At 42.3% G+C, this 27682-nt stretch overlaps 1 protein-coding gene across 1 annotated transcript in view; it reads left to right on the top strand.

Annotated features, from left to right (window-relative positions):
• Positions 1–27682, top strand: part of LOC126195200 (protein furry) — a 1217589-nt gene that overhangs the window by 173050 nt on the left and 1016857 nt on the right. The gene's annotated exons all lie outside the window — the stretch shown is intronic.

Here is a 27682-nt window from a genome sequence, read left to right as displayed (position 1 = left end):
TTTCAATGGAACCATCCTGGCTTAGCGTTAATCTTTGTACAGAAATACCTAAATGTGAGTGGCCGAAAGGGAATTTGAACCTAGGTTCTCCTAAATGGGAGTCCATTGTTTTACAGCTGAACTACCTCACTCGGTGGTAACTGAAAGAGGCTACGATAAAATGGATGTTGTTTGGCAGGTAACTGTGTCAGCAGTTTTACTTCTTTGTCGAGGACCTAACATACATCTCATCAATTAATGCTAGGAGAGTATCATTGTTCTCGGTTATTTTAAAGGCGTTTGTATGGTCCCACGGTAATTGTGTATTCTTTTGCTCGTACCCACGCAGAAGATAGGACTGGACAAAATATTTTTCCATGATGAAAAGCCCACTAAGATAAGGAATTCCGACGTCAGCTTTAATTTCAGTAAAGCGACTCGGTCATATTTTCTACGGGACATATATGTTGGTGATAGCACAATGGGCGCACAGTCTTCTTCGAATACAAGTTCTCTAAATTTAGCCAACCGGGATTCGCGAGAACGACGTCGTCGTCGTCGTCGTCGTCGTCGTCGTCGTCTTTTCAAGGAATCCCACTTAAGCTTCCCGAGAATTTCTGGTACACTTTCATGTGGGCTGCGGCTCTGCGGCTGAACGTTAGTGAGCTCCCTCGTCAACAGCACAGCCGCATGTAGGCGGGCACCGAACGATGGCTCCCAGGCACGTGCAATCACTGAGGTAGCGCGCGTCCGTAGCATTTCAGCTATCGCTTTGACCGATAAATGCGCTAGCGTGTATAGCTCAAGGGCGAAGTCGTATCAACCGCAAAGAGGTCCGGAAAGCCAGTCACGGCAGCAGTCTGCCTCCTGCCACCTGCTCGCCTGCAGCTGCGCCGTAGGCGACAAAAGCAAAGGGGGACGACGGCTTGCGGATTTATATCATCGGCCGCGCGACCACCTTCGACTGCTCAGGCATCAACGTTTCATACAAATACATCAGGATTTATTTCTAAAAAAGTCTATTGCCACAGTCCAACAATCCACGACGTCAGAGAAACCGCTATTCAACAACAGCAAACGAAGAAAAATGAATATCCATTTCGGCAGGCTGCCCTGCGGTGGACAGTGACCTTAAGCTGTATTGGCAGGCAACTGTCCGCGGAAGGGAACGGGAAATGCAGTATGTTCGTCACGAATATAGCAAAATTTAATAAATTTCCTTTAATTTACGTCTATGTTCACAAACTTTTTGTTAACAGATTACCGGTTTCGGTCTATAATGACCATCATCAGATCTGTTTTATAAAAACAAAGTCCTAATATACCGCAGCCATAGTGGCAGTACATTAGGACTTTGTTTTTATAAAACAAATCTGATGATGGTCTTTGTACACCGAAACCGGTAATCTGTTAACAAAAAGTTTGTGACCGTAGACGTAAATTAAAGGAAACTTATTGAATATACGGGTCACTGTTTTTTTCGCAGCAATGTCGCAGCTTGCAAAATTTAATAGTTGCGACCTAACAAGCTTGTTACATTAAAGTTTTTACCACTTCCCATCTTTAGTCATCAGCCTTCTGACTGGTTTGATGCGGTCCGCCCTTAATTCCTAACCTGCACTAACCTTGTCATCTCATACTACCTTTTGCATCCTCCGTCCTCAGTTATTTGTCGGATGTTTTCAAATCTCTGTCTTCCTCTGTTATTTTTACCCTCTGCAGCTTCCTCTAGTAGAGTGGTTCCCAACCTGGGGATAATTGCCCCTGAGGGGTCAAATGAATTTTTCTGTGGGGTAAAAAAAAAGTCTGATTGTGTTTCAGCCATGAAACTAAATTATTTTTAGAAGAACATTACTATTAACATAATTTTGTAACGCTCTAATATAGACTATGTAAGTTATCAGTAACTACTTTTTTCTCAATTACTAGCATTAATGCGTGTTACTTTGCGGTAGAGGTTACAGATTCCTCATATAGTCCATACATTACACACATACTTCCTGCTTTGTAGCATATATCTTTAACAGTAAAAATGAGACATACTCGTAACAAACGCTAATTATTTCATGAAAATATCTTCTCCAAGTTGTAGAGTGTTCCTGCAATAGATCAGAAATTGCTTCATTGCTCACTTCTAAATGTATAAATGAACTAATTGGTAACACGACACTGTAGTGCTCTACACAGTGTTGTTATTATTATTGTTATTATTAGTATTATTATTCAGTGTCAAATCATTAAAAGAATGAAGTCTTCCAATTTCTACTAGTCTGGAAGTAAGGAGTCCAGCAAGAAAACGATTTACGAACAGTAGTAATTATAGTGCTCTCGTTTGAAAGTGGTTGATTTTAAATGGCGTACGAGTGAATCAAGGACCGCTAGGGAGAAGAGTGGTGCAGGGGGAGCGTGTTTTGTAACAAGTGCCCGACATCAGTGTGGGTATTAGCTTTCTTTTCTGAGATGGGGAGCACTCACTATGCTCCAGGAATTACTTCATCATTCATTCAAGGATACACACACAGACACACAGACACACACACACACACACACACACACACACACACACACACACACACACACACAACTAGCCAAACACACGAATGGAAAGGAAATGTCATATTCAAGATTTGTAGATGTGAAAATAGATTTTTGACTATGAAAGCAATGAAAAAGAAGGAACTGAATTGGTTTTGAGCATCATTTATGATATTCAGTGACTGAGAACAACCCAAATTCGAAAATGGTTGTTAGACATAAACAATTCTCATTGACTTATTAGTTCACGACTTAATAAACCACGTGCAAAAAAACTAAACATCATTTGTTAGGGTCTAAGTTGGGCAGGGGGGGGGGGGGCAGTGGCGGCGAGAAGGCGGGATAGGAGGTAGGTACTAGTTAATACCTGATTCCGCTCTGGGGTAACGGTCTAAGATAGGTTGGGAACCACTGCTCTAGTACCATCGAATTTACTCTCTGTCCCTCCTTCTTGTCAGTGTTTTCCGTATGTTCCTTTCTTCGCCGATTCTACGGAGAACCTCCTCATCCTTTATCAGTCGTTGTAATTTTCAGCACACATTCTGTAGCATTACATCTTAAACGCTTCGATCCTCTTGTGTTCCGATTTTCTCACAGGCCATGTTTCACTACTATACAAACGTACATCCTCAGAAATTGCTTCCACAAATTAAAGCCTGCGTTTGATACCAGTTCATACGAGTAGGCTTCTCTTGGGCAGGAATGCCCTTTTTGCCTGTGCTACTCTGCTTTTTACGTCCTTGCTTCGTCCGTCGCAAGTTATTTTGCTTCCAAGGTAGCAGAATTTCTTAGCTACTTCCACTTCACAGTCTCCAAATCTGGTAAGTTTCTCGCTATTCTCATTTCTCTTACATCTCATTACATTTGTCTTTTTCCTGTTTACTCTCAGTCAAATTCTGTACTCATTATACCGTTATTCCATTTCACGGATCCGGTAATTCTTCTTCATTTTCACTTCATTTTCAGTGTTATCATCGAATGTTTCCGTCGATATTATTTCACCCCGAATTTTAATCCCCATTTTGAACCTTCCTTTTATTTCCGCCATTGCTTCTACGATCTCAAAATTGAACAGTAGGGGTGAAATACTGCATCCCTGTCGTACACCCTTTTAAATCCGAGCACTTCGTTCTTGGTCTTCAAGTCTTGATTCTTGAACATATCGTATATTACCCGCCTTTCGCAATACCTTACTCATATTTTTCTCATTAATTCGATCTTGCACTATTTTACATTGTCAAACGTTTCTTCTCGGTCGACAAATTCTGTGAACGTGTCCGACAAATCCTATGAACGTGTTTTGATTTTTCTTCAGCCTTACTTCCACTATTAAGCGAGACGTCAGAACTGCTTCTCTGATGCCTTTATCTTTCCTGAAGCCAAACTGATCGTTATCTAACAGATCCTCAGTTTTCTTTACTTTCTAAATATCACTAAAATATGAAATTCAGTTAAATTTTTATGCATATAGAAAATCTGTTACTAATTTCAGTTAGGACCAGAGTTGCGTAAACTCTTTTGAAACGAGTGAAATTTCTCCATCTGGGACTTAAACTTAACGATGTCATATCTCGAAAACTGTTGAACTCACAGAAGTACATTTTTTTTTACCAAAGTATGTTGTTTGTCAACAGATTCTTCTACAGTTACATACCACATTGTATTGCGTTTTCAACGTATTAGCTTCGCGAAACTGCTTTTTTTGTAAATTTGTCAGTATTTAACTCGTGATAAGTACGAAGTTTGAAGTATCTGTCTTCTAAGAAACTAACGTAAAAATACTGAAAGTCATGTATAGTGTAGATTTTTACAACGTTTCTAAGCACGTGAAAGATCTGTTCTTAATTTTAAGTAGGGCGGGAGTTATATTTTCTCTTGAAATAGGCGAGTTTTCCGCGTCCGAAAAAGCTTCCTGCTTGAGAAGTGTTAGGCTCAATGCTTGGCAAAGCGGAAGTAACAGCACAGCACAGGGAGTTTTGACGACGTTTGGCTGCCATTAATTTACTGTGTAATGGACCCGGGGTGGGTGGGGGGGGGGGGGGAGGGAGGGGGCGGAGAAAGGAAAGGAAAAGGACGGATCTGATATTAGTTGCATCGGGATATTGTGCGGAACCAGCGGCGACGAGTGAAAATATACATCGGACTGGGATTCGAACCCGGCATCTCCTGCTTACTAGTAGTTGCGTTAACCACTGCGCCATCTGTTTTTGTCGCACTTCCGCGGACTATCTCAGCACGCCCCGCGGCTGATTCTCATTCCCACCCATCGTCACCTATTCACATTCCCCGTTCATGTCCTCCATGCTCGCTAATTTTAGATTCCTGCAGGAGGTCGAACGATATGTCCATCCACACAGAAGGCTGTGGATTCATTGCCCATCGAGAAGAATCAATTTACAGTATGAATTCATGGTGTCTGTTCTTTCGGACAAACAGTCGAAATCAACCGTTCATTGGACTAAACCAATATGATGTAACCAATGAGCAGCAGCCGTAGCTTAAGGTCTTCCTCATTCGTTTCACAATTGTGTGATGACAAAACAAGGCAACGCTGAAAAGAATTACAGTGTTATGAAAACAGCGATCAAAAATACATGATACACCAGTGAAAAACGTGAAAGAAAACGTAAATTTATCCATATTACAATGTAAATGGTTTAGGTTGGTGACTGCCTTACAAAATTTAGGAAATTCCGCAAGTATTTCTGTTTGATTAAGGCTTTTCTTAAATATTCACTATGATTTTGGTTGGGCCAGATAGTTACGGTAGTGAAATGTTACCTTTGATCAGAAAAATTAGTATAAGTCAATTTGTATCATCTTATGATTTGTATAGAAATAAAAAGCGTCATTGGGGCACGTAACTTAACTTGCAAACCCAGAAGTAGCATTTTATAGTAAAGGAGTACTCATCGCACAAAATATTGTAATAATTATACAAGTGCTATTCGGAAAGTAAGGTCAGATTTCTTATAAAATATAAATCACCACAAATATTATTAAAAACAGTTTTTATTTAATTCTTTAAATGTTTCTCTATTTTTCTACATAGTTTCCTTACTTGTTTAAAGATTTGTCGTAACGTTGTACAATCTTTCGTGTCATCTCATAGACGTCTGCCGACTGGGAGAGTAACCAGTCTTTTACATACTTCTTTGTCCTCATCTGTTGCGAAGCGCTTGCCGCCGTGAAACTCCCTTACGTTGCGGAACAAATGAAAATCGCTCAGAGCCAAGTCTGTACTGTGCGATGGGTCGACAGTCTGTCCCCATCCAAAGATCTGATCAGAGTTTTTGAAGTGAATGGCAGAATCGGGTCTTGGCACTGTCATGCAGTAACAAAACTCCAGACACCAGAAGGCCACGTCGCTTATTGTGTACTGCATGTTGAAGTTTAGTCAGAGTAGCACAGTAAGCGTCTGTGTTTATTTTTGTCTCTTGCTAAATAAACTCGACTAACAAGACTACATGTGTATACCAAAACACGGTTGTCGTAACTTGCGTGCTGAGATTTTCTGCTTAGCTTTGAATTTGACTATGATGTCTTGTGACGCTATTCCATTTACTGACGTTTAGATTCTGGGGTCTTGTGAGAAACTCACGTCTCGTCCCATGTGGCATCGTCCTCTAAAAATTGATCATCTTCCTTATGATATCGATCCAAAGAGTCAATAACACTATCATTCTTTGCACTTGGTGTGTCTCAGTAAGCAGCCTCGGAACCCAGCGTGCACACAGTTTGCGAAATCGCAACTTTTGAGAGAGAATTTTGTCAAAGTTGGTTGATCCACATTCGAAAATTCCAGTGCTAAAGTTGAAATTGTGAATGACCGGTCTTCACGATTCTTCTCGTCCACGGCTTTTACCAAATCTTCTGAGATCACTGATGGTCGGCCTGATCGCGGTTCATCGTTCTCATTTTCCCTTCCTTCCATGAAAGCTCTCACCCAGTTAAAGCATTTTGCTGTCACTCGTCACATGGGGTCATTTACACCCCAATTATCTGTCGACGAATTTCCGCTGCGACAACGTTCCTTACCGTCAAAAACCGAAACTCTGACTGGATTTGACAGTCGGCCTGCGAACCAGTTGCTACAGACATTTTGAACCGACACTTTAAACAGCACACTGCGACAAAACCAATTCAAGTGATGTTGTTTGACGAGCAAGACATGCCGGGAGTATGCGCGCAAACTAGTTTCAGTGTTCGCATGACGTTTGATTAACTACGGCGATTCGGACCTTACTTTCTGAACAAGCCTCGTATACAGGTAGTTTCTATTGAGTTGCCAAAATGCATCGTGACAATCACACCAGGAATATTCAACCTTTTTTTACCTACCGCCCACTTTTGTACCTCAGTTAGTACTACAATTTTCCAACCGTCCACTGGTTGCACAGTGTTAGTGATTTATTCACAATGGAAGTAACTTTACTTTATAAAATTTATAAAGCAGAGTTGCAGCAAGTTAAAGCGTATAACAATAAGTACGTACAAAACACTTTGTCGAAATTTTATAAAACCTGTTCAAAATATTGTTAAAACCCCTACCACCTACCGCCCACCGTGAAAGCTGGAACGCCCACTAGTGGATGGTAGGGACCAGGTTGGCTACCACTGATCTATACTGGATATAACTGTCTGCGCAGAAGAAAATGTGTAATTTCATATAAAAAAAGGAGCTTCAGCAAATCTACTGCTATTTAATCCGAGGCAGTTTCCAGCAAATTAATGGTTTCCTGTCAAAGAAACGCTACTTTGCAAATGCCATGCTGCCAGGGGTAAAGAGTATCAAAGTATCCCGCCCTGTTAAATCAAACGTAAATGACGCCTCTTACGATGAGTAATCACAATCAAAATGGCCGTACTTGCAGTGTAGTCCTAAAATATTAGCATTGAAAACCAGTTAGTCTGCATCATATGTTCACATAAATAAATCGAGACCAAGAGTTTTCACATAGCCGGTGAAACATTTGTGGGCAAGGAAAAGGAAAACAATCGTCTAGTCTGAGGAGGAGTGATAAAAACCATCTCTACTTCGTTTAAAATTTCATACCGCCGAGTTCATCATTCTGTGGCAGAATGCTCTGTAGCTATTATGTTCTCGTAATATAGAACACTTGAATTGTGATGAGGTTACAGATATCCTGGAAAACAAACATCAGCACTAAATTGGGGACCAAGTGTACCTGGTCAGCTGGTATAAGAGTATGAACTTCTAGATGCTCTGTGTGCTAGAAGTAGATATTTTATTGGGTTACATGCAGTGAACTACGTGCAATACAGAAGGTCTGATCCACTTCGCATCCAACACTCCCTTTCTAAAAACATCGAGGAAGGTTTGCACTAGACATAACATTAATAGGGGGCTGTTGTTGAACCGATCTCAACTTACCTAGTCGCCCAGTTCCACATTTTCTACGAAACTTCTCTTACAGCACTTTAAGCAGGCGCGAGAAGGGTCCGTTAATAAAGACGGTGGATTTCTTCCATACTGTACAGAAAACTAAGCTATTGTGTCTCGAAAATCTGTCAATAGGTGAATTGCAACCAAAGATATAACGATCGGATCTGTTCAGACGATTATAATTTCTACGTAGGAGAACTCTCTTGCATAACCCGCTCTTTTTTGTGCGGGATCCTTAGTATGTCACCTGCTACCGTCCCTTTGACGATATCATTTCAGTAATTGATGCACAGGCTATGACCGCTTCATAGATTTATGCATAATTAGGTAATGTATTCATTTTAAGCCTCGTGGCTTCAATTTAGTCTGCTTAATGATGAACTATTTATATTTCACGGGATGTCATGTAACCTGGCGAGGGTCCAGCTAAACTGTCGGAAAATTTCTGCCAAATGTTTAAATTAAATATTTCATTAGAGCCTCGCTGTAGTGCTTTTCCGAAGCTAAATTTGGATTCGTAATAAGCTCTTTGATGTTTTCAACGCGCACGACACACGTTTAAAAAAGTAAGTAATTTCGTTTTTTTCAGTGTCAATACAATGCTGCAGTTTATTCCTAATTTGCTCATTGTGACAATAACACCGGGCATCGATAAATGAACCGTGTTCCCTGCCTTCTTCATAATAAATGAACACAGTTTTCTCTTTACTGATTTCCTGTAGGTTTTCCAGTGAAGAGAACTGTTATGTCGGCGACATTTGCACGCATCGAAGAGTGCAGCCCAGTTAACACTCCTAAAGAACCAATGTATAATCGTCCCACTCTAAATCATTACTAGATAGCATATGATATACCCTATCGGAAAATGTGAAAAATCTTAACTACTCCCATACCACTGCCACCTCTCGTTCGTTTTAGACTTTCAACATTTTCAGTTTTTTACACGTTTTGTTTTGCTGTACAAGGTTAACACTCCATATTATAAAAACTGTAATCAATTATGATATTACTTAAAAGAAACACATCATAGGTAGACCACGTTTTTAAAGACGAATAATAGCTAACACGAGCGATGATAATTTATCACTACAGCAATGTCAATTGTACATGTACACGAATCGATGCGAAACATAACCGTACAGCGATATTAACAGTTGCCGTTCAACTGGCCGGCCGCGGTGGTCTAGCGGTTCTGGCGCTGCAGTCCGGAACCGCGGGACTGCTACGGTCGCAGGTTCGAATCCTGCCTCGGGCATGGGTGTGTGTGATGTCCTTAGGTTAGTTAGGTTTAAGTAGTTCTAAGTTCTAGGGGACTTATGACCTAAGATGTTGAGTCCCATAGTGCTCAGAGCCATTTGAACCATTTTTGAACCGTTCAACTGAACTCGACATGAACCAAACGCTACGCTAGAGACATTGCTACTAGCTTCTGGCTTGTCTTCCATGTTTAAAGCTACAAACAATTTGCGCGTGTTTTCTAAGGTTACTCAAATGGATTTCGTATTGGCCACAGAACTTTTCTTCAGAAGATTCAAAGATAATGAAATTATTGCCCAATTGAATCTGTCCTTGAGTGATCTAATCATGTGATACTGGTCATATACCGTACCCGGTCTGTGTAATACGCTAATACAGTTGTATCCACGTAGAACTATTCTGTCGGGGTAATCAGTTTTCATTTTCCACTTGTGCATTAGCATTGGCTCAAATGGAACGTGTTATGTCCAGCCTCGTCGTCAATCTTTTGTGTCTATGAAGCCTGCATACTCGGTTCGCTAGACAGTCAAACAAGTCGTATTAATGAGTTTTATTACAACTAATCAAATACAATACTTAACTTTGGCAATTACGCAAATGGGTCGCAAGCAAAGGGCGACATACGAAGTAATCAGTCTTTGCAGTGACTGCTGATCTCTTACTGGTAAGAGTCTTCCGGCCGTACCCCGCCATCCGGCTTTCACTCTCGTGGAAACGTTCCTCGGAAAACACTCGGAAGGGTACGCGTCCACCTCCTGATGCTCATACCAAGCTGTAGAAGGTGTCGGCCGCTGCGGCGTGGGCGGGTCCAGCTCCATCGGTAGGACGAGAGGAGGCGGAGGAGGCGAAGCCTCCGTCCCCATGGGCTCGTCCCGCGGTGTCGTGATGACACCCTCTGTTGGCTGCTGTGGCCGCGCTGTCCTCGGGATCCGTGAATCTGGGGGATGAGATAAAGAAGGATCACCGTGCACATGAGAGTGGCGTATTTAATTGTGATGTCGGCGCTGCAGTCCGTGTGAACCTGGAATGAGATAATTGCCTGCCCCAAGTCGACAAATTACCTCGCCTCGCGCCCACCGTCTGCTACCGCTAAAAAACCTGAAAAGCACAATATGATGCGGCGCGAAGCGATACTTGCGGCCTTCCTTCGGCGCCGGATGCCGAGAAGGGTGGAGCAGGTTGATCTGTGTCCGATGGCGGCGGCCGTGAAGCAATTCCGCCGGTGATGGTCCAACACGTGGATGCGAACGATAGGAGGCGAGAACAGTTGCGATGCTTGATACTTGGTGTGTGCGATGCGAAGTTTGGCCATCTGCTGCTTGAATGTTCTGACAAAACGTTCCGCTTCGCCGTTGGGCTGTGGATGGAACGGTGCACTAGTTAGATGCTGTATGCCATTGCGTTCACAGAATGTTTCAGATTCATTTGACGTGAACTGAGGGCCGTTGTCCTACACTGACTTCAGGCAAGCCTTCGAAGCAAATAATAGAGGACAACGCCTGAACTGTGCTAGGTGACGTTGTCGAGTTCATTGGTACAGCAGAAGGAAACTTGCTGTAAGAGTCTACCACAATCAACCAACGAATGTTCCAAAAAGGTCCCACAAAGTCTCTGTGCACACGTTTCCATGGTAATTTGACTTAGGCCAAACAGAGAATTTTTGTGGCGGAACTGACTGATTTTCCGCACATGCGGTACAGTGTGACGTCATCTGTTCTATTTGGATGTACATACCCTGCCAAGTACAGTGTCGATGCGCTAACTGTTTCGTACGAACAGTCCCACAGCTTCCTTGGCGCAGTACATGTAACACTTCTTTTTGCAAAGTTTTAGGGGTCAACACACGTGACTGTCGACCGTCATTTTTAACAAGAATCACTCCTTGCTGTTTAGTGAGGCTATGCCGACGTGCAAAGTATCGGCGCACTACAGAGTTCTTATGCTCTGCAATGAGCGACACCAAGATGAGCGAATGTGTTTTAGCAACATGTTCAAATCTGAATCAGCCTCCGTGGCCTGTGCAATTTTCCTATGGTTCAGAGGAAAGGATTGAAGCAATTCAGAATCGTGAGCATCGATGTGACAACAAGATGCAGCAGATGCGTCAAAGTATGTATCAGGGCCAGTCGGAAGACGTGAAAGTGTTTCTGCATTACCATGTTGAGCTGTCGGACGATACACAAACTCGTACTGGTTTGAGACTACAATAAAGCCCGTCTCTGCAATTTTTGGACAGTTCGTACAGGAAACTGCTTCATCGGATCAAACAAGGACTGCAGTGGCTTCTGATCCGTTACTAAGTAGAATTTTCTGCCATACAAATTGTGGTGGAATTTGGTGACACCATACACTATAGCCAGTGACTCTTTCTCTGTTTGTGACTAGTTACACTGAGCTTTGGACAACAATTTTGATGCGAAAAGTGATAGGCCTGTCTTTATCACCAAATCTTTGCGAAAGCTCTGCACCGATTCCTTAAGAGGAAGCGTCAACTTGCATCACAACTGTTTTGTCAGGATCATAGTGAACCAAGCATCGATCACTGAGCAATGCAACTTCTAAGTTTTTGAAAAGTTTCTTGGCACTCATCTGTCCAAACAAAGGGGACTTTCTTGCGACGCAAGCGATGCAATGGAGCTGCGATTTGTGCAGCATTTGATGTGAACCGATATAATAGTTCATTTTCCCTAAGACTGACTGCAATTCTGTGATATTGCGAGGAACTGGCAGATCACGTATTGCTAAGAAATGTGACTGAAGAGGATGTACATCTTGACTGTTTATGACATGACCAAGATACTGCAACTCAGGTTTAAAAAATCACACTTGTCCATTCTACACTATAGTGCCGCATCAGATAACACACGAAACAAAGTACACACAAATTTGTAACGTGTTCTTCAGGTGTACGACATGGTACAAGAATATCGTCCAAATAGTATGAACACTGTGGTACTTGAGCAGTTAGCTGTCAAGTACCACTGGAAAATGGCAGGTGCAGAAGCACTGCCAAAAGGCAAATGCAAATATTTAAACAAGCCCAAATGAGTGTTCTCAACACACATGGTTTCACATTCTTCATCTAGTGGTATTTGAAGGGTAGCTGAACATTTTAGGGGAAATTTGACATAAATTTCCTAGTCACGTTGTAGTATTAAGTGGAGATTTCAACTTACCAGCTATACAATGGGAGACTCAAGCAATTAAGTTGGGTAGTAGATACAGGGAATCATGTGAAACTGTTCTAAATGCCTTATCCGAAAATGGTCTTGAGCATCATTTAGAAAAAAATGGTTCAAATGGCTCTGAGCACTATGGGACTCAACTGCTGTGGTCATAAGTCCCCTAGAACTTAGAACTACTTAAACCTAACTAACCTAAGGACATCACACACATCCATGCCCGAGGCAGGATTCGAACCTGCGACCGTAGCAGTCGCACGGTTCCGGACTGCGCGCCTAGAACCGCGAGACCACCGCGGCCGGCTAGCATCATTTAGAGACTAACATATTAAACCGCGTGGTCACCAACAGACCCGCGATCTTTTCGACTCAGTTACCGGAAAAGATGGAATCAGTTATCAGAAGATCGTTAAGCATCAATCAATATGAGTGTAAATGGAAATGTGAAGAAAGGTAGAATGATATGTTTGGTTAGCAAAAACGACAAGAAATAGATTTAAAATTATGTGAGCAGTCAACATGAAAAATTCATCCACAGGACCGAAAATGTTGAGCATCAGTGGACGAAGTGGCTTCGACAGGTATGGAAATAGTGGGGCATCAGGAAGACCCGTTGTGGTTCGACAACCGTGTTAGAAAGGTGCTACTAAAATTAAGAGAGCTGCACTGCAAATTTAAAAGTAACCAAAGGCTCTCAACCACACACAAAACTAATCGAAGCGAAAATCAACATACGGAGAGCCATGCATGAAGCGTTGAACGTAGTCGAAAGTAAAATTCTTTGTTCCAATTTGACAGAAACTTCGAGGAAGTTTTGGTTTCACGTTAAAACAATAAATGGATCGAAACCATTTGTACAGACACTATGTGACCATAATGGCATCGAAACGGAGGATGGCAGTGTGAAGGCCGAAATACTAAACGCCTTTTTCTAAAACTTTTTCACTGACGAGGAAAATATTACAGTGTGTTCTTCTTTAAAGCGTCGCACGAACCTCAAAATGACAGACATATAAACAAATGCATCTTCATGCTTTCGTGGCGCAGTGGTTGTTCCATTGAATTTCGAGCGTGCAACGGCATAAATTCCATTTCTGCTAATATTTCGACCGTATGCCGTTTGGCCATGTTCAAAATGGTTCAAATGGCTCTGAGCACTATTTGACTTAACATCTGAAGTCACCAGTCCCCTAGAACTTAGAACTACTTAAACCTAACTAACCTAAGGACATCACACACATCCATGGCCGAGGCAAGATTCGAACTTGCGACCGTAGCAGTCTCGCGGTTCCGGACTAGAGCTCCTAGAACCGCTCGGCCACTGCGGCCGGCTGGCCACGTTCAGAGTGAGCTGAAAGAAATCTTGCAGCTTGTTTTGAAGATGACCAAACGGTATACGGTCAAAATATTTGTAGAAATGGAATTTATGCGCCTGCACGTCCTAAATGTAGTGGAGCCAGCGGAAGAAGTGACCACGCGGTATAAAAGCAACTGAAATCGCTAAATAGAGAAAAAGTCACAGCACGAGACGGGATACCAGTACGATTCTACATAATGTATGCGAAAGAACTAGCTCACATTCGAGCAACTGTGTACCGTAGGTCGCTGGAGCAGAGAAGAATTTTAGTGGTTGGAAAAAATCACAGCATATTTCCGTTTCCAAGGAGAATCGTTGAACATAACTACAGAACGGTAGGCCTATATCACTGACGTCGATCTGTTGTAGATTCTGGAACATGTTTTATGACTGCGCATTAGGACTTTCCTGGAGGCCGAAAAATCTCCCTGCAGGAATGAACATGGGTTCTGGAAACAACGGTTGTGTGAAACCCATTTCGCTCTGTTCGATCATGAGACCCAGAAAGCTTATGCCCGCGCCTCCGTTAATGCTGTGTTCCTTGACTTCTACAAGGCACTTGATACAGTTCCACGCTGCCGTCTAATGAACAAAATACAAGCGTACGGATATCAGTCCAGCTGTGAGATCGGTTGCAGAGTTTCTAGCAAACATAACATAGCAAAATCTTCAGACGAAGTTAACTTCGGGCGTACCCCAAGGGAGTGTTAAAGCTGTTTTACTTCACACAGTATAATTAAATGGCCTAGTAAATAACGCCGTCAGTTCTGTGAAACCCTCCGCGGTTGATGCTGTTGCATATAGGGAAGTCGCAACGCGAAAAAGTTGTAGCATAATGCTGGAAGACATGTAGAAATTCGACGCTTGGTGCAGGGAGTGGCAGGTAACCCTCAACATAAACAAATGTAACATATTACGCATAAATAGTCAGGAAGACACATTACTGTGTAATTACACGATTACAGAACAATCACCGGAATATGTAGGGGTATGCGTACGGAGAGATTTAAATTGGAATGACCACATAAACAGATACCAGACTGATATTCATTGGAAAAATCCTCGGGATGCATACTGCATCTAGAAAGGAGGTAGCTTACAGAACTCTCGTTCGAACAATGTTTGAATGTTACTCGTCAGTCTGGGAACTGGGACAAAAAAAGAGGGAAAGTAACAGTAGTACACAAGTTACCTTTCGCCATAAATCGTAATGTGGCTTGAACGTGAATCAACGTCAGTTTTCCAGAAATTTTCATTTTGATATGTAATGTTTTAGAAGCCATGCAATAAGTCACAAGTTATATCCATGAAACGAACGTTATTTTAAATTTTTGTTTATGCCGTAAATATCTGTGCATGCCTTTGGACTAGATCTGTATTACTAACATTCAAATTACTGTGAAGAACTTGACAGAAGGTATTTTTCAGTCCATTATATAATTACCGTCTGGGTTAGGAGTAGAGAGTCAGAAAGTACTGATTTTGCACCCACTACGTTCCCAATGACAACACCGTGAGTTATGTGTAAAATTTCGATGTGGAGGGAAGATTGCCTGCACGAGAGGCTCAGTTTAAAGAGTCCTCGCGCGCATGTGGAATATGTGAAATTATGATAGGAGTCGAAATATAGGCTTGACCCCACCGACCAGTCGTATAGCTATATATGTAGTTGCTTGAGAGGACAGTTGTCTGAACTGGCGATAGCTGCCTCGGTTTAGATGCCGTGCAGATACAGCACGCTACTCGGGATAGCTCACATACGCTTTATAAGAGTTCAAACAGTTTTCTTGTACATTATGTTCACAGCCGAGATATCAGAATACACCGTTTACAAGTTGAAATCATTACGTTGCACTTCCAACATGTCTCAGTCATTTCGTCTAACAAACCAAGAGCTATTTTCCTATGCTATTGTGTCTGCTTTTCGCTTTTCCATTCGCTTGCTTCTTTCTTTTTTCTTTGTGGAAGCTTTTCAGAATGTAACCAGATGTTTAACTCTGAGTTATTCGGAAAAGGAAACAAATAGAAGCGTCTATACCAACATCCTAGTTTTAATCTCGTGAAGCTGCTCTAATAATGTGCTAGTTGTAATTTCAGCGAGTGGAATAGTAGGATTCTAATATCGAGAAGTTACCCTTTCTTAAGAAGTATGAGACGTCCCATTTTAGTTGGACACAGTTTCTGTATGTAACTTTTCAGAAGATGACAAGCAGAACTTTTTAATCTTTTCCAAGATATTTATTTAACATCACCTAATTTTTCTTTAGCGATATTTCCTAAAGAACAAATACAAGTACACAAGAAGAGGACTACGCATTGGTGTGACGCCGTCAAACCGTTAGTTTCGTTTTTTTTCTCTCTCTTTTATGAATGTTGCGATCATTGGTGGTCGAACCATTTATAGTAATCTGCTTTGTAGAGATCCCATTGTTGTTCTCCATTGAAACCATTTATCAGAAACAGTATGAGGCAGAAGAAAGGTAACTAAAAGACCAAGGAATCAATCGTATTTATAAATTACATCCCGTTTTCCTTGTTTATTAAATATTTCATCAGAACTAAGTAATTATGTTATTACTTTTCTCTCGAATTTGTTTTAAGCACTCACTGACGAAATCTCGAGTGGAATGACGAGTCCCAAATGCGATTGTTTCGTAATAGTGTCCGTGGCAATTTCTTTCCACTAACGTTTCTGCGTTTGTTGTGGGGATTAAGTAGTTACAATTTTCTGAACAGAAATTTTGAAGTTTATTTGGCGAGCGTTGAAATACACTGACGTTTCACAAGTAGCAATGTTATCCTCCTCAGAGCACGACAGAAATGACTGTAGGTGTGGATGACGTTATCAGTAAATACTGTCGTGAATTTTACTTTGTGTTTAGCTGGTGTCGACTGCAAAACCGTGTTATACTCTCATTGACACAACACCCTCTATCATGGTCGAATTGCCGTTTCTCCTCGCAAAGGCGATTCCCAACCTCCCGTAACGAGGAACTAGGGCGCAGTTAGCAACATTATAATTACCGCCGGGGCTCACTTTTCCCGTCGGTAGCAGGAGTACAAACACCATGTCGGTGTAGCCCTCGTAGGTTTATAGTGGTCGCGGCTTTTTTGTGGACTGTGTTCTTGTATATTTACGCGTGTGTTCCGCCTTTGTCCGTTGCGCGAAGAGGAAGCGGCGTGAGACTGACCGTAAGCCGCGCCAACAGATTGTAAATGGATGCGCCACTCGTTGAACTATCAGTTTTGCTTGCGTCGTGCACTATACACTGACGTGTGCCAATGCCTAGCGATTTCGATAGATTTATTCGTCATAATGTTTGCTCCAAGAGATTGTTACAACGGCCTTAATACGGATTTTATGGACGGATGTGAACCGTTTTCGGAATCTATGTATCTCGAGAAATTCGTCATGTAAGATATGGAAATCAGGAAATCTGATCGACATTTGCAGTTAGGCTGTGCATAGTCATGCAAATTGCAATCACTTGACAAGTGAGCAATAATTCATTCAATGAGGTGACATCAGAACTACCATCATTATGAACCAAATGTAAATAGCAGAGGAAGTTTATCAAGAATGGCATCAAAAGCATGTTCATCGTGATACACTGTGTGCGGATTAACGATTACTGTTCTACTGAGTCCGGCCGGAGTGGCCGTGCGGTTCTAGGCGCTACAGTCTGGAGCCGAGCGACCGCTACGGTCGCAGGTTCGAATCCTGCCTCGGGCATGGATGTGTGTAATGTCCTTAGGTTAGTTAGGTTTAATTAGTTCTGAGTTCTAGGCGAGTGATGACCTCAGAAGTTAAGTCGCATAGTGCTCAGAGCCATTCTTCTACTGGGTGGGCAGAATGAAACTTGTCCGGAAAATATTTATGAAACTGACGCGGAATTGGCCATCACAGAAAATGCCGGAAACCGTGATTTCGATGCAACAATCGGGTGCTATCATGTGTCTGTTCGTGAGCACCTCCCGCATGCTCTGTCCAGAGTTCTTCGTTACGTCATTACCTTTGAGTGAGACATAGGATAAAGACTTGTTAAGTAACCAGTTGAGTGCAACACAATGCTGCTAAAGATAAAACATTAGTGCTTGTCGACGAGCATTACGAGAAACGCAGTTTGTGGAAAACGCATGCGGAACTCTTTGTGCAAGAGTTCAAGACTGGAAACGTTTTGGCAAAAACCTCCATTAAAGTATGCAGTGCAGAATTTAGTGGAAAAATGGCTCCAAACGCTCTCTACGAATAAACACCGTAGTTACCAATACCGCGTGTTAATCCTGCCTCAGTCTTACTGAAAGTATTTTCCGGGCCAGTACATCAAAAACGGCTTCTCGTGCTGTCGTTTCCGACATTTCAGTATTCAAACTCCAGAAAGTGGACTGTTAGCTATCGATGCTTGCTCTGAAAGGGGAAAAAAAGGTAGAAGGCTGTCATGGACGTATTTTAAAAGTTACGTAACTTTGTTTCCAAGTGCATGTCTGCAATCCTGCTACACGTCGAAAACTTCGCGTCTCAGTACCACAGCACGCCGATAGAGGAGCTAAAATGAAATGAGACTCCCCACTGATAAAGCGGAAATAGGATGAGGCATTTTGTACTGGCACTTCCAACGGCGTGCTACAGCGCTGAGGCGCGGCGATTCCGACGTCTACATCTGCGTACATGTACTTGTAAACAAACAAATGCTTAATGACACAACTTTATTTTTTCGAATCGTTAGTTAAAACTTTATGACCACCCCTCGTACTTTAGCATCATCGTTAACGTGAGTTCAAATGGCTCTGAGCACTTCTCAGGTCATCAGTCCCCTAGAACTTAGAACTACTTAAACCTAACTAACCTAAGGACATCACACACATCCATGCCCGAGGCAGGATTCGAACCTGCGACCGTAGCGGTCGCGCGGTTCCAGACTGTAGCGCCTAGAACCGCTCGGGCACCCCGGCCGGCGCTAACGTGAGTGCTTATTTCTATCTCCATATATGCGTCCGCAATTTTATTACGAGAACAGAAACTATACGCAAGTACCTAATGTCAGCCTGTCTCGAGTAAATAAAATTCCTATTTCAGCGTGAAGCTGCCTCTTACGTCGTTAGTGTGTATTGAAAAATTTAATTGCAAGTATTTTTCCTTTGTGCGTCCGACTTCCATTATGAGAGCCGTGTCTTCGTCTGGGCCTCGGCTCCTGGGCAGCCAGATAACGAGTACCGTGTACCCGGCGCGTGCCACGTGATGGCAATTACGCAGAGAGCGGGCCCAGACAAGGCCCCATCTAGCTCTTGTACACGTCACTGTCTCGAGTACGGGGATTGCCTTCTGTGTCAGCCAGATCGTTGGCCGCTTTTACAGTGTACATCAAAAACTATACATTTAGTCTTATAAAATACCGAAGTACGCAAATAATAAGCTGTTGTGTTGGAAACTACTCACTTTACTACAGACCTTTTTTCGGTCTGAATTTTTAACTATGTTCTTACGCTGTGGCAAAGTAAAAAAAAAGGGAGAGGAGGAGGAGGAAGAGAAAGAAGAAGAAGAAAAGTTCAGACGCAGTGAATGAGTAGATTACTGCGGTCATGTCTTTTTACTGCAACGGAAAGGAAATATGGTGGGCCTCTTGAAGCCTCATTGAACTTTTTAAACAATGGACGGAATGAATTCAGGTATCTGTGGATTCAAAGGTCTCCTACTCCGAAGGTGACCGCCACCAGTTGAACATATTTTCGTAAATATACGACTTTGCTGCATCAGTCTCTTTTTTTTTGTGCAATGTCTTTTTACACGACTGTAAAGCTGTATGAGCAAGATGTATGAGACAGGCGAAATACCCTCAGACTTCAAGAGGAATATAATAATTCCAGTCCCAAAGAAAGCAGGTGCTGACAGATGTGAAAATTACCGAACTATCAGTTTAATAAGTCACAGCTGCAAAGTACTAACGCGAATTGTTTACAGACGAATGGAAAAACTAATAGAAGCCGACCTCGGGGAAGATTAGTGTGGATTCCGTAGAAATGTTGGAACACGTGAGGCAGTACTGACCCTACGACTTATCTTAGAAGAAAGATTAATGAAAGACAAACCTACGTATCTAGCATTTGTAGACTTAGAGAAAGCTTTTGAAAATGTTGCTTGGAATACTCTCTTTCAAATTCTGAAGGTGGTAGGGGTAAAATACAGGGAGCGAAAGGCTATTTACAGTTTGTACAGAAAGCAGACGGCAGTTAAAAGAGTCGAGGGGTATGAAAGGGAAGCAGTGGTTGGGAAGGGAGTGAGGCAGGGCTGTAGCCTATCCCCGATGTTATTCAATCTGTATATTGAGCAAGCAGTAAAGGGAACAAAAGAAAAATTCGGAGTAGGTATTAAAATCCATGGAGAAGAAATAAAAACTTTGAGGTTCGCCGATGACATTGTAATTCTGTCAGAGACAGCAAAGGATCTGGTAGAGCAGTTGAACGGAATGGACAGTGTCTTGAAAGGAGGATATAAGATGAACGTCAACAAAATCAAAACGAGGATAATGGAATGTAGTCGAATTAAGACGGATGATGCTGAGGAATTAGATTAGGAAATGAGACACATAAAGTAGTGAAGGAGTTTTGCTATTTGGGGAGCAAAATAACTGATGATGGTCAAAGTAGAGAGGGTATAAAATGTAGACTGGCAATGGCAAGGAAAGCGTTTCTGAAGAAGAGAAATTTGTTAACATCGAGTATAGATTTAAGTGTTAAGAAGTCGTTTCTGAAAGTATTCGTTTGGAATGTAGCCATGTGTGGAAGTGAAACGTGGACGATAAATAGTTTGGACAAGAAGAGAATAGAAGCTTTCGAAATGTGGTGCTACAGAAGAATGCTGAAGATTAGATGGATAGATCACATAGCTAATGAGGAGGTATTGAATAGAATTGGGGAGAAGAGGAGCTTGTGGCACAACTTGACGAGAAGAAGAGATCGGTTGGTAGGACATGTTCTGAGACATCGAGGGATGACCAATTTAGTATTGGGTTGCAGCATGGAGGGTAAAAATCGTAGAGGGAGACCAAAAGATGAATACTCTAAGCAGATTCAGAAGTATGTAGGCTGCAGTAAGTACTGGGAGATGAAGAAGCTTGCACAGGATAGAGTAGCATGGAGAGCGGCATCAAACCAGTCTCAGGACTGAAGACCACAACAACATGCTCACTGTGCACCAGTACGCGGTCTCGGACCTCTCTGTCCGGGGCTTTATCTACTGATTTTTTCACATTAATTGTCGGCCACTTCATTACTCATTGTGATTCGTTTTGGCATCCTCTCATCCCATTCAATAATGACCATAAAACTATCACAATACTCCTGTGTCCGGTCTCCTTACTGGATCACTGCTACTATACTGTATAGAAACCATTCCATTCGTTTTTATATAACGTTGACGGTAGCTGCTACTGCACACTGCTTCTCCACAGTTTCTTCTGCAGTCGCAGTTAATTCGGCTTACCTCGAGCCGCCGTCACCAATAGCGTGTATGTATTATATACGGCAGTCGAGCAGAAGCATACTACTACTACTACTACTACTACTACTACTATGTTACGCCGTTGCTGTGCGCGTTTGTATCCTAATTGTTGCTAATCGATACAATCCCGTCCAAGATTAATCGACTACAGGTGCCAAAGAACACGCAAGAATAATTTAAAAGCATGTTTGACCATAATCACAGTGTTCGAGACGACCTTGATCTTGAGTGCAAGATCACGCTAGGGACAGTTGGGCGAGGCCACCCCCCACCCCCCGCGCAATCCCATCCTCCTGGGGAAACACCATCGACCCCATGCACCTGAGACTATGGTGCCAGTTACATTCACGGTCACATCCAACCTGCCCACGCACGCGAGGAAATTGTATGTGGTACATCGAAGGTTATGACGTAACGTGGTATCAGTCACGTGGCCGTCGGGCACTTGTGTGGTATAAAATTGGTGAGGAACCCCTCCCATCCCCCTATCTCTCTGGGCCAGTGGAAACACGTTAAAATGGCGGTAAACCCCTTCCCTCCTCCAATTCCCCGCGGCCCCACTGGAGCACATTATAATAATGGGAACCTCTCCTCACCCCTCTATAACCTAAAGTAATAGCGTAGGCCTCTTCATTCGTTGTCTGTACCACAATGTGAGAGTATCAGGTTTATTATAAACATGTTATTAATAACTATAATTTTCTCTCTCTAGTTCAGTAGTGAAGGGGTTAATAATAACCTGATGATGATGATGAGGTCCCATACACCGAGGGGCGTAGGGAACAATGCGGGAGACCCGCACCGCCGTACTAGGCACGGTCTTAGCGGAGGTGGTTTGCCATTGCCTTCCTCCGACCGTAATGGGAATGAGTGATGATGATAAAGACGACACAACAACACCCAGTCATCTCGAGGTAGGGAAAATCCCTCACCCCGCCGGGAATCGAACCCGGGACCCCCGTGCGCGGGAAGCGAGAACGCTACCGCAAGACCACGAGGTGCGGACAAAAATAACATGATTTAACAAATTAACTTGTTTATTACAAACAATTTTTTTGGCAATACAGTTTGTTAAAAGTATTGTATTATTTTTATCAAAAAATGTTTGACAGTCTTGCTATTGGATTATTTACAAAGGTATTTGGTTATGGTGACTTATATACAATAAACAAGGCTACTCTTTACATGTTTTGCAGATGACACACATCCATTGGTTTATTTACGATAGATTACAAAACTATTTTTTACAGTTTTTTCTGATGACTTATGTACATAATGATCATTTTCTTTCTGATTGGTTTGATCATTCTGTATACACGTTTTAATCATTTCTTCTCAGATCATTAAGATCATTATTCCTTATACTGTATATGTATTGGAAACAAGGGCTAGCAGCAGTAGGTGGGAAAAAAAAAGCCCGCACATGTGCACGCGCGCAATATTTTCACGCACATATAGTGTGCAGTCATTCACACATATTCATTCACACAACGTCGAAAAGTGGTCCATCCAGCTATTCCACATACACTTGTACATTCAACCACTATTAACAAATAAATTAAACAGGCACAAATGGTTCAAATGGCTCTGAGCACTATGGGACTTAACCTCTGACGTCATCAGTCCCCTAGAACTTAGAACTACTTAAACCTAACTAACCTAAGGACATCACACACATCCATGCCCGAGGCAGGATTCGAACCTGCGACCGTAACGGTCGCACGGTTCCAGACTGTAGCGCCTAGAACCGCTCGGCCACTCTGGCCGGCAACCAGGCACACACTCAGTCACTGAGTTAATAGTGTGAGTTTGGTAGGGCTCCTTTCCCGTCCCCACAGATGAACCGTTTGTCGACACGACACAATAGCTGTTGTGGATTGGCAGGAGGGCCAACCCACGAATTTTAGAGGAAGCCGAAAGGCACGCGTTTTAGCTCACGCAGGCTGGCGTGAGGTCTGGAACAGGACAAGGAAATTAGAACTTAGAAAAACGGACGCAGATGGTGGAATACTTAACTTTAATCCATTAATGTTGAACGTAGTTCTTGTCTGTACATTATTTACAATATCAATAGTAACTGAACATGGCGCTTTGTTAGGTCGTAGCAAATGACGTAGCTGAAAGCTATGCTAACTATCGTCTCGGCAAATGAGAGCGTATTTTGTCAGTGAACCATTGCTAGCAAAGTCGGCTGTACAACTGGGGCGAGTGCTAGGAAGTCTCTCTAGACCTGCCGTGTGGCGGCGCTCGCTCTGCAATCTCTGATAGTGGCGACACGCGGGTCCGACGTATACTAACGGACCGCGGCCGATTTAAAGGCTACCACCTAGCAAGTGTGGTGTCTGGCGGTGACACCACAATAGCCTTACTTTCAGCTGCAGTGCCTCATGTACATCATGGCTTGGCGACAGAAAGACTACTAGTACACCATAGATATTAGTGCAGCGCCAATGCTCTCGAGCAAGAAGCTCTTGTAATCTAATATAGTGAGAACCTTTGAGGCCGCAAGATGCACCCCCTTAGCCCGCCTCTGGGCAGCACCTGCATCTATGCGGTACGCATATATTTAAGAAGTAAACCAGAACTCAAAAGTCTGCAAAGCAATCTCTTCGTCTTTCATCTTGCCGACAGTATTCTTATTCTGAGGTGTTATCTCATAAGGACTATCGGTCGCGTATCCAGGCGTGTTGAATGATTCAGGATTGCACCTGATTACTTCATATGGATCGCAGCTTTTCACCTAGTAGAGCAACCTGAATGTATATAGTTATATATACTTTATTTTTATAAAGTAATTTGCAATTTGCGAAGTTTGACTTCGCAGGATCGTAGTCGAGTCGGAACATGTCTAATTTGGCGATGTCCAGAACACGTTTACCGATATAGATAGGATTCGTGAACTGCACCGAAACGTTTCCACAGCGACTAATCCTTGACTGAAGATATGGCATAGCGCTGTGATCTCTTGCGCATAACGACCCCCCCCCCCAATCCCCCCTCCCCCGTAAGGTAAACTAAATGAATATCACAAGATTCTCTAATATTTTTCCATGGTTTTCCCGAAAATTGAATTATTCATTAATTTAAAAAAATTGTTTTTCAAAGCCACGTCAGCCAGTCCTCTGTTCAGTGTTTTCATTGATGTACTCCTCCAACCAGCGGCGCTTCGGACGCTGCGGGAAGTCACTGTAAGCGTCATGTAAATGGACAGGATATGTCAGCTTGCTTCCGAGACATATCCCTTACCAGAACCAGCAGCCACATTTTTTATCTCGTCTTCCAGTCTGCGGATGCCCTCGTTGGGCAGTCATCGGAATCCTCCAAGCGGCAAATATTGTTGCATGGCGTGCACGAAGAGGTTTACATCCAAGTAAATCATCAGATGGCTGTACTTCTTCTCACTCATTCTCGATTTATTCCCCCTGGTGTACCTGTGCACACACTGGCAAACTCACCCGCGAATCCGGTGTGTGAAGAAGAGCAGCAGGTCAACATCGGTCAAAAGCTCAATGGTGACATATGTTGTTCTTAACACTGAGACCCACGGAAGCATTGGCGCGGTGAAATAGAAGGTTCATACACTCTGGAATTTCTCTGAAATGTCTGTGAGCAGTTGTGCATCGGTGTTCATGTACAATTTAGTGTATTCCCCTGAATCAGAGATGCCGAACTCCTGCCAGACATTCACCGCGTGCTTTTGCTAAGAATCTGTTCTTAATAGCTAAACAATCATCGACTTAGAGTTCACCTATACAGTTACACACTATCTGACAAAAAGTTCACGGGGTCTTGTTAGTGGACATTAATATGTGGTGCGTCCACCCTTCGCCTTTATGACGGCTTCAAGGTTCCTAGAGACATTCTCAATGAGGTGTTGTCTCGAGTCTAAGCCTCCCACGAATTTCCCTGATATGTATCTAAAACGTGTCAGTTTCCAAAAAGACTTCCTGTACATAAGAGTAATGAGAACCAGTGGCAGTAGATACGGTCCCTCACGTTTTCTCGGCATGATTGATTAATGGAGTACTTTCAGGCGCTCAGCCGTGTTGTTAATTCCTGCTACTTCTTGCGTAAAATTAACAACTAGAATGCACTCCGGAAAGTACTCCATTAGTGGCAGTTTTCGAATTCTTTACTTTCGTTTGGGTATGATAGCGTTCATAGAAAACTTCTGAATGTGCAGTGGAACAACAGGGTGAAAAAGTCAATGTAACAGTCATTCTAACAGCAAGTAGAAATGGAAGACGTCTTATTACTTAGCGACTTTAGGTAGTATGTTTCAACTGCCACCTCAGACTAACAAGCGAATGGACTAATCGTACATGTCGAAATTTACCTTGAAAATTTTCATACACCAAGAAGAGTACACCAAGAGAAATGCACTATCAAATTTTTAACCCCTAAGCCGCATTGCAAGTTTTACTTTTTAATGTTGAAGGTATTCATTTTCGGCTCACGAAGAGCAGCTTGTAAAAGCGGTTTGTACAGCCATTCCTACCTCGGACTCAGTCGGCGAATAAGACGCAGCCGTGACGAGGGAACATAGCGCCGCGTAGCGCGAAGTCCGAAGTGCATTCACGCATGCGAAATTGCAATCCTTGAAAAAAAAAAAAAAACTAATTGTGCAAGGCACTGTAGATAAAACTGGCACAGTTGTTAAGGAATGCTATATGGATACACACATAACTTTTCACGCTAATTGATGTTATACGTTTTTAATTATAAACGAGTGAAATTTTTTCAACAAGGTGAGTAAAATGTCCTTTCTTGAAATATCTCCCAGAAAGAAATTAATGTATTTTTGTACAAAGTTTGATAAAGTGTTATTACAAATATCTGTGAAACAGAATATTGGTATTTTCTTTTGCTGGACTTTTAAGCTCACCAAATTTCTGTGGAAAAAAAATCTTAGGGCTTTTCTCTTGCATAAATGTCTTACTATTGTAGTAAATGAAAACTTCTTCCCCGGAATGTTTCACTATAGCATTGACTAATTACATGCCAAATATAAGTACTATAGTGCTAGTGGTTTGTGAGGAAAAGGTACATAAAGTTGACAACATGTAAATTATGGGAAACTGAATCAAAGATTTGACAGTGTTTGTATTAGGCCTTACTTTATCTGGGTGAGCTAGTGCAAGCCATGTGCATTCTCCTCTTCATCCTCAAGCAGTCTTATCTTTGCTTCTCCTGTTAGGTTAACCAGATTTTCAACTTGAGTGACAATAATGACAGCTGCATCAATTCTCTTGTTATCGATTTCCTTCGATATCGACAGTATGAAAGCTCCTCTGTCAAATCCTAATTTCTGTAGAGTCTGTAGTCTGCCAAGATTAGCAGAGTTGAAAACTAAACAAGCATCATATACTGCAACCTCATCAGCAGTTGCGGAAACAAATGTTGCCTTGGGGCATGGTCTTCCTATCAGAGAGTTTTAACTTTTATTGGGGATTTTGAGTTTTTCCGCGCTCACACTGTTGTAGAAGTTCTCCGTCTGCTAAATACCGGAGTACTCTTCATATTATGACTGAATGAAACTGGAAGAAGGCACTGCAGGAATAGATAATATGAGGAAATACGGAACAACAAAGGGGGGTAGCGCAGTGCAAACTTTTGTTAATTATTACTTTTATCACGCTTAAAAGTGTACTTGGAATTCAGGAACTAAAATTTAAATACCATGAAGTAAATGAAGATCCAATAAACGAGTTTTTCATAATTTTGATCACTTTTGCGTACGTCCACCCTTAAGCTCTTAAACCGTACTAATAATGCCTCACCGAGCGAGGTGGCGCAGTGGTTAGCACACTGGACTCGCATTCGGGAGGACGACGGTTCAATCCCGTCTCCGGCCATCCTGATTTAGGTTTTCCGTGATTTCCCTAAATCGTTTCAGGCAAATGCCGGGATGGTTCCTTTGAAAGGGCACGGCCGATTTCCTTCCCAATCCTTCCTTAACCCGAACTTACGCTCCGTCTCTAATGACCTCGTTGTCGACGGGACGTTAAACACTAACCACCACCACCAATAATGCCTCAGATCATTAATTTTTGAATAGTTTAGAGTTCATATCTGCAGAAAAACTGTTGCAGTTTTAATTTTACAGAAGTAACTACTAGAGGAAAAAAATCAGAGGTGTGTGCTATGTTACATTACAAACGTCTTCCATCAATCAGTTTTTTAATTTGCTGACATGAAATATTTTATAACAATTTCTGTAGCAACGTTCAATAATATATATTTTGCTGACACTAAAACACTTTCTTGTTTCTTCCCTGTAGACGTCACAGAAATGCGAACTAGACAGTTCGCATTTCTGTGACGGCTACAGGGAACAGACAAGAAGGTGTTTCGATGACGAAAACAAACATTTCCCGTACACCAAGCACACCTGTTAAAAGAAAAATTAGTGCTTTCAGTCATTTCACAGTAATTACTACGTTTAATTTAGACAGAATAGATATGGA

Source organism: Schistocerca nitens, chromosome 1 (assembly GCF_023898315.1).
Source record: "Schistocerca nitens isolate TAMUIC-IGC-003100 chromosome 1, iqSchNite1.1, whole genome shotgun sequence".
Classification (NCBI taxonomy): domain Eukaryota; kingdom Metazoa; phylum Arthropoda; class Insecta; order Orthoptera; family Acrididae; genus Schistocerca; species Schistocerca nitens.
Note: the sequence above shows the minus strand (reverse complement) of the source record. Positions and strands in the feature narration are given on the sequence as shown.